Source organism: Adiantum capillus-veneris, chromosome 12 (genome assembly GCF_014529385.1).
Source record: "Adiantum capillus-veneris isolate H3 chromosome 12, ASM1452938v2, whole genome shotgun sequence".
NCBI classification, from domain to species: Eukaryota; Viridiplantae; Streptophyta; class Polypodiopsida; order Polypodiales; family Pteridaceae; genus Adiantum; species Adiantum capillus-veneris.
In genome coordinates this window covers 82,261,589-82,270,597 of record NC_140942.1, presented here as the reverse complement: position 1 = coordinate 82,270,597, position 9,009 = coordinate 82,261,589, and positions in this window count along the sequence as shown.

Here is a 9,009-nt window from a genome sequence, read left to right as displayed (position 1 = left end):
GCACAAGATCTTTGCATCATCATGCACAAAAATAAGCATTATCTTGCTCAAAGTCACAACATCATTACCTTTCCTAGCATGGATAAGCATACAAGCCCCATCATGCTTTACATAGGCACCAATTTTGTGGATAAATACACATATCCCATCACACAACATCGCCTCAAGCAAACAATCATTTAGCATACCCTCAGTTTGTGAAATAGGTTGCTTCACACACATCATAATTTGTTTCTCATGTTTGGACATTTCATCAAGAAGAACTTCATTTTGGTTAGTTGCCATTTCAACATCATGAGCAACACAAAAATCTTCTCCTAGTGCAAGAGAATTCACAAAAGCATCGATGACCTCATCTTCTTCATCATAAAGGAGGGTTTATTTTCATCATGATTTTTCTCCAATGTTTCATCACAAAGATCATCAAAACATTCATTTACTTTAGAGTTGCAACCATTTATTTCCAGATTCATCTCATGATAACAAACAATTTTATGTCATTGTCATCATCAAAATTATGTAGTTCTCCATCAAAAATTGATGGGATTTTTGACCCACAATGCTTTGGTTGATGGTGCAAGATGTGAGTATGGGGCTACTCAGGGACTCTCCTTAGCTCTCTTGGCTCATAAGGTCCTCTCTCTTCACTCCAATCTCCATCCCATTCCTACCATTCCCATGTTCATCATGGTCCTCATCATTATTAAATTGAATAGGATAACCTCCATCCCCTTCTTTGGCTACAACATGCCATGCTTTAAACAATTCCTTTTTTCCTCAAGAAACTCATGCAAATGCTCTACATTTTCTCTCAACTCCTTGATTAAATTCAAATCTCTATATATTTCCCATGTATTCTCTACATGATTACAAAACCACTTAAGCCCTTTATTCAATGCATCAACAAAATTATCCACCCATTGCTTGGGTTTATGCAACTTGTTGTGTGTGATACCATACTCAAGCTCATAAAACTGTTCCAAAAGGATCAATGAACAATGTTTGGTTTTATGGTCTTCATGATCACATTGAGAAGATGGCTTATTGGATCACTTCTTCCATTTATGGCCATTTTCCCCGCAAAAATTGCAAAATTGCTTACACATTTTCCCATGCCTTCATTTTACGTCAATGATGTGCTTCAAATTACATAACACACACCACGCACAAAAAAAAAAGCATCTTTTGAAGGGACAACTCCCATACTCTTGCCATGAAGCTCGTAAATGACAAAAGGAAAAATATATGTGCGTAAAAGCGGTCGATAGAATGTGCTGCAAAGCTCGTCGTCAACATGATGATCACGACGAGCTTTGCAGCACATTCTATCGACCACTTTTACGCACATATATTTTTCCTTTTGTCATTTACGAGCTTCATGGCAAGAGTATGGGAGTTGTCCCTTCAAAAGATGCTTTTTTTTTAATGAGAATCAATAACTGCTACCTTCTTTATAACTGCGAGCTTAAAGTCGACAAGGCTGAATGATGGTTTGTTGTAGTGATTTCTTGAGGTTGATGCTTGTTTGTTGTAGGGGTGCCTTCATAGCTTTGTTTCCTGATCTAGTCCTCTCACATCTTTGTGCCTTGAGCAACAATCGATTGTTCTCTTTGCACTTTGTTCTTCTTTAACAGGTCCAAAATTGCCAACAAAACCCTTTTCCAAAAGCTCAAGTTCTGGTCCTAATCAAGATTCATTCCCACTCTGTTAAGCACACACATATTCGTTTTTTTTCTTATTACCGCTGGATTTGTGTTCACAGAACATTGCCAAGAAATAAAGCCAGCAATAAAGGCTTCACAAGCAAACATGGAGAGAAAGAAGAACGTGCATTTCTTTTGTGAACTCACTTAAAGACTATGCTACAAAGAAGCAAGGCAGCTGGCCTCAAAATGCGCTGCTACCTTACCCATGCGCACTAGAATCATTGCAGCCATCGCAATCGGTAAAAACTAACACATGAGGTTAGTTTACACTAACATCATGTGTTAAGCATGAAATGATGATAGCCTAGTGGTTGCACCTCAAGGCAGTAAAACTGCATCGTAGTTGTGCCTCAAAGTGGAACTCTTTGCACTGCAACCAAGCAGTCGGTTTTATGCAGCACATCCAGCGTGCCATTGAAGCTGTTTTTTTTTGCATGTGCAATAGCTACGCAAAATATTGCAAGGAAGCATTTCAAACTCATGCCATGCAAAAGAATGGCGTTCACATGTCAGATGTAACTACCTCGTTGACTCTCTCATGATGCACTAGGTCTGAGCCCGGTCTGAGCCCATCCCCATAAGGAGACGACTAGCGAGATCGCCAAATGTTAGGGGAAGCGAAAGAGCAACGGTTAGAGAGACGGTTAGAGAGAGAGGGTGTGAGGAAGATGATGAGAGAGAGAGAGAGAGACGAGTAGGCTTGAAAACTTGTTCATTCAAATCTCTCCTCTCAATTACAATACAAGAGCTTCTTTTATAAGTTCCCCATGCCCATTGGCACCTCCTCATAGATGAACATTCAATTCTCCTAGACCTTAGTGTTAGTCTAGGGTAAAGTGCACATTTATGGTTCAATAGCTGGTTTCACTACAAATGCAGCTATTGTTGAGTCTTTTGTGAAAGGAGACTGTGATGCTAATGTTGATTCAGAATGGGCTTTTAGTGCAGAGTGTACCTACCATCTTGTTGTCCATGATGCATGTATGTCAGTTGCTGCAGATTCACATGTGTGGTATTTTGATAGTGGTGCTACAAAGCACATTATTTTACATCATGATTTGTTCACCTCTCTTGAGTATGTCCCTCATGGGAATTCACTTACTTGTGCCAACAATGCCTCTTATCCGGTTCAAGAAGTTGGAAATATTGTGCTTACTGTTATAAATCGTAGTTCTTTCACACTTATTGATGCACTTTATGTATATGGGATCAAGAAGAATATTTTATCTGTATCTTTACTTGGTAGACTTAGACTTGTAGTCCAGTTTGTAAATGATAGATGTATAATACATGATCTCAATTTTGGTGATAAAATTATTGTATCTGGCATTTTATGCCGTGGGCTGTATAAGCTCGCTTTGTATGACAAGTGTGGGTAGAATTTTGCAAATGCAGTTGTGGATTCTAAGGCTATTTCAAATGCATAACTTTGTGTGGGCTTCTACCGCACGTATTGAAGCAAGGGCCTTGCCTAGCACTATGTGCGAGCCATAGATGGCTCCAAGCACGCAACTAGCCTAAACTAGTAAGCTCAAAGATGACGATGGTGTGTCACTCACCGCTCTATGCTTGCTGTCGTGGAGGATTTTTCACCGCGAAGAAGAAGGAGCCGCTGCTGTGCCACGCTCAACCGCTTCACCGCCGCCGCCATGCCGTTGTTGCAATGCTCGATCACTCTCTCTCTCTCTCTCTCTCTCTCTCTCTCTCTCTCTCTCTCTCTCTCTCTCTCTCTCTCTCTCTCTCGCATACACACACACACACACACACACAAGGAGATGAAGAAGAAGAAGATGAGATGGAGCAAGAGCACTCTTCAATTGCACAAATGAAAGAATGAATGATATTTAAGTTTAGGTGACTTTTATATGCCCCATTCACACTTGGGCGCCCATAGTTAGCCAACTAACCCTTGAATGTTCCTGCTAGAGTGCGCCTCTCATCGGCGATCACTCTTACGCTTTTCCTATTGGACCGACAAGCCCGCCCCATGACTACTAGAAGTGGACTCCAGTGGTTAAGATGCCCCCCTTCCTAATGTAGATTCCATCCTTGGAATATAAGAGTGCAGCATTGGGATCCACGATAAAAGTACCTGTGTCAAAGGAAAAACAACATTGTGAAAGCTCAAAGGCAGGGTCTATTAGGTCGACTCTAAGAGAAGTACACAAGAGCTAGGGCTAAAGTAAGTACTAGATTGACCAACGTTAATTAAAAAATATTGACTAAAGAGTAGTTAACCCTAGGAATGCTCGTCGGGGTCTAAGGACTAGTGGTCTTGTCACTTATACCACTCAAGTGTGATCCACATAAAATACAAGGAAGTTTGTGCTATTTGCTTTCTCTTTTTTTTTCTTTTTTTTTTCTTTTTTCTCTTTTTCTTTTTTTTTTGGTTGTTGTTGTCATAGTTGCTACAAGTAGCTGGGGGACTCGAGGTCTCAAATACCAATAGCTGGGAGACTCAAGGTCTCAAATACCAGCTTAACACATGGGCTTCCATAACAAAAGTCACACTTAGGTGGAATAAACTAGAGAGAACTATATCCTCATATCTTAAAACATTACTAAAGTTACTATAATTAATAGAGTATTTAGGAATTAAAGTCAGCAATTAAGTGGCCTAGTTTAGCCTAAGGTCCTGATACCTACTTAAAGCCAACTAATAGACCAAACTCAAAGAGAAGAACAAGGTGCTAGAAGTTTGAAAAAATTATAGCATCTAAATTGGAAATGTCATAACTTCTTAAATTTTATGCATTGTTAGAATTCAAATAACAAGATGCAAACATGTAAATGTGGAAGCATAGATAAAAGGAAGTAGTACACCTAATATAATGGAGAACATCCGTTGTAACATGTAAACATCCATTGTTGTTGTCCTTCAAAGGCATCCTTATGTAGTCAAAAACTGCACAATAGTCACCACCAAATATCCACCTTCCAAAGGTACATCAGTGGAAAAAGGTACCAACACTTATTGAACACAATTAAAAAACATAAGAAACCCTAACCTAATTATTGCACTCCCCCTAGAGAGTTAAGGGAATAGGATATTGTAGAGATTGGGGGGCTACCCTAAGGCTAAACCCCTATCCTCATCGTCGAGAAAAAAAAAAGTCATCATCCACGAGACTATATGTGCCATCCGTGTAATCATGTAAATCTTCTTCATCATCAGAGGCACCAATGTTTACTAAGAAGTTCACTAGACGCCTATAGTCATCTTGGTCAAAAGGATAGGCTTGTGCAATGGGAGAGACACTCTCTGCTATGTATGGATCAGTCGTGGTCAAGAGACGTATTAGCCATTCTAACTCCTCGAAATTCCTCTCACATACTAGCATACCTACCAAATCCCATTCACAGGCAAGCACCGGAAAGACCATGTGAAACACTTGTGAAAAGTAATGAGGGTACCTCTCACCCAAGGCAGGAGTGGATGACTCTAGCGTACTAGCCATATTTGTACACACAAATAGATGATGGTTAGAGTGCAAATATTACAAGGGTCTTATTCTTATGCATAATGTGTTTTTATGATTTTGTGTTATGTATAGAACTTGTAAGTTTCCACATTATTGTTTGGTGGCTCTTGCTCTTTTACTTATTTATCTTGTTTTTGTGAGTATAAGGCTTTATATATACATTCCCTAGGATTGGACATTGAGAGGTCATGGAAGGAAGGTTGAGAGGGAAGCAAGTGAATGATGGATGTCAGCAAACACTCCTCTCTTCCTTGGGTAGATCATACCTTTTGGAATGATGTCATCACCTTTTGAAACCAATTGTTCCAAGTTGTTATGGGTGAAGGATTTAACCAATAGTTTTTGACCACCGTATGCGTTTCATCTAGTTGCAAGGGTGGCAAGGTACTCTCCCATGATTTTATTTGCAGCATTGTTGTAGGTGGTGAACTTACAAAGGGAGGTGCAAACTCTTCCTTGTTTGTATGGATATGTACAATGGTGGGTGGAGGTTGTGTCAAAGCTTTTATTTCCGTATAGGAACTACATGAAGAGCAAGAAGCTTCATTTGACTTCCCTGTTCCTGAGCTAGGTGGAACAAATCGTTCTTTCTTCGGTACCCAAACTAGCTCTAGAGCAGGTGTGTAGCATTCCGTGATTTTTTCCTTTTCGCGATCTTCAATTTGTTTTGCAGCCATAGGATTGGGCTCACATCGGCCAAGTGACAAGTAAGAGCACAATTTACGTTTTGGAACCCAGATTTGATCATTTCCTTCATAGTAGCCTTGGGCTTCCATTAGTTTTTTAGGAATCCAAAGCAACGTTTCTTTACATTTCTTGGGGCGAGTGGGACGTCTCTTACCAAGCTCTTGTCTTTTACCACTAGCTATGGTCTCTAAAGAAGCTTTAGGGACCCACTTGTATGTTTTCTTTGTTATGTTGGGATGGGTCTTGTGTGTCTCAAGCTTTATTTCAACTATATCAGTTGAAGCTCTAGAGAGTTGGGTGATGGGGACATATAGTTCAACCTCTTGGACATGCAATGTTTTGGGTTTTATTTCCTTAAGAGGCGATATCTCAGGGACTATGGCTTGAGTGGCAGGGCTAAGAGTTGGTTTCTGTGTTGTGACACCCCCTGTCCCCCAATCAATAGTGCATTTGGTGGCTAACATCCATGTGCGTCCTAGGTTTATATTACCGTCCATAGTTTCAACAGGCATGACCAAAAAGTCTTGAGCTACAACCCCATTGTCATATTGATAGAACTGTGCTGGATTCCAAAAACCGTAGTTTTTTCTTGTTGACACCCTTGACTTGGATAATACTTTTAGATAGAGGTGGCTTCCCTAACTGACACCACACCCCATATGATAGCAGATTATATTTAGCACCCTTGTTCAATAAGGCGTTATATAGCACTTTTCATAGGCGTTTTTTAGCTCAATAGGGTATCGTAGAGGTTGTTAGAGTCCAGCCAATCCTCGTCGGTTTCAGCGTGGAATGCATGTGTAACTCCAAGGTTAGCCTCTCGTTGGCGTCTTATGTGTTGTTGTGCTCCTTAGCGTCAGCTTGAGCTTGTATCTTCTTCAATTCTGTTTGTGCCTTGGCTGCCTTTTTTTTATGGATGGCACGTAGCTCCTCTTGGCTTAAAGGATCACAATATCTTTTAAATTTGCTCCCATTGAGGAATCCAATGGTTTCAACTCCATCAAGAGTCTCCACATGAATGGTTTCTTGTGGGGTGATCTCACATACTGTATATGGTCCTTTTCTTGCATATTTCAATTTTTTCTTCAAACATAAGAACTTTATCACCAACATTGATATCTTTGTTCTTTAGATGATGATCAAACCATTTCTTCCTCATATCTTTCTCTACAAGTGCATTTTGCACAGCTAATTGCCTCTCTTCATCTAGCCTTTCAAGATATATAATCGTTCAACTAAGGGGTTACCATCCCAACCTTCTTGAGAAGCTATTCAAAGGCTAGGAACAACAAACTCCCATGGAATAACCACTTCTTGGCCATACACCATCTTAAAACGCTATGCAGTTAATGGCAACTTTGTACGCAGTACAATAAGCCCATAAAGCTATAGTCAGCTTTAAATCCCAATTTGTGCGATGAGCTTCCACCGTTTTGGTCAAGATAGAGATTAAGGTCTTGTTGGTGCTTTCAGCTTGGCCATTTGCTTGTGGAGAATAAGGTGTGGACTTATAGTGAGCTATCATAAAGTTGGTAGTGAGTTCTTTTATTAATCCATTTATAAAATGAGTACCATTGTCACTCACAATCTCAAAGGGACAACCAAATCTTGTAATAATGTTCTCAAAGAGAAACTTGGAAGTTGACCTCGTGTCAGCCTTACGTGTCACCCTGGCTTTCGTCCACTTTGTCACATAGTAAGTGGAAATGATAATATATTGAGATTGAGTGCTACGAGCTGGCGGACTAATTGGGCCTACAAAGTCCAAACCCCATTTTTCAAATGGTTGAGTCATTTTAACAGGATGTAAGGGCATCCTATCCTTTCGTTGTGTGATCTTGTAATGTTGGCATTCATCACATCCTTTTGCAAAAAGTGATGCATCCTTGAATAAGGTAGTCCACCAATAGCCTGATTGCAACACCTTTCTAGCTATTAGTTCCCTTGAGAAATGTCCTCCGGCTATACCCATGTGGACTTCTTGCAGTATGTATAAATACTCATCCTCACGGACACAACGTCTAAGAATATCATCCTTCCCTAGCCTATAAAGATTTCCTAGAATGAGAGAGTAAGGTTCACGTTCTTTTAACAGTTTTCGAGCTATGTCCTTATCAAGCTCTTTGGGTGGAAATAACTAAAAAGTTCACAATATTCTCACTACATTCAAGTATGGTTTTGACCAGGAATAGAGAAGTATCGGGAAACTCATCATTAACTCCTGTGGGGGCTTCACCATTGGGTATGTGAGACAAATGATCCTCCATGACATGTCTTTTACCAGGTCTCACCACAACGGTAAAATTAAACTCAAGGAGAATTAACAACCATCGTGTAATTTTTCCCGTGGAACAAGGTTTATTTACTAGATACAACAAGGCTTGATGATCAACATAGAAAACAAACTTGTTGGCCAGAAGGTAGAAGCCAAATTTCTTCCCTGCATACATCATACCAAAACCTTCTCGCTTTGTAGTGGTGTAGTTTCTCTTAGCATCATTCAATTGACGACTTGCAAAGCTAATGGGGTAGTCCAGTTTATGTTCTCCTGGTTGAGCTAGAACACACCCAATAGCAAAGTTCGATGCATCAATATGCACATGTAAAATTACATTCCAATCGGGCACTCATAGAATAGGAGCACTAATCAATGTCTTTTTCAATGACTCATAAGCATGGTCACACTCTGCGGTCCAGTGGAACTCAATAAGAAGCTTGTACAAATTACGAGCTATCTCGGCAAAGTTTACAATAAACCGTCGGTAAACCAACATGGCCCATGAACCTTTGAACTCCTTTATAGTTTGTAGGTGGTGGCAATTCAGCAATGGCTTTAATTTTGCTCTGATCTGTGGAAATACCATTTTTGGACACTATGCCCTAAAATGACTCCATGTTTAACCCAAAATTGGCAATTAAAAGGGTTTAAGGAGATGAAATACAATAATCACTGCTCAAACACTTTTGGTAAGCATGATAGATGTTTTTTCCAAGAGGAATAAACACAAAGGGCATCTAAGAAAGCTTCGCAAAACTCCCTCAAATATTCTCTGAAAGCAATTTATTAATCTTTGAAAGGTGACAGAGGCATTAGTTAAGCCAAAAGCCATAACACGAAATGAGAACACTCCAAA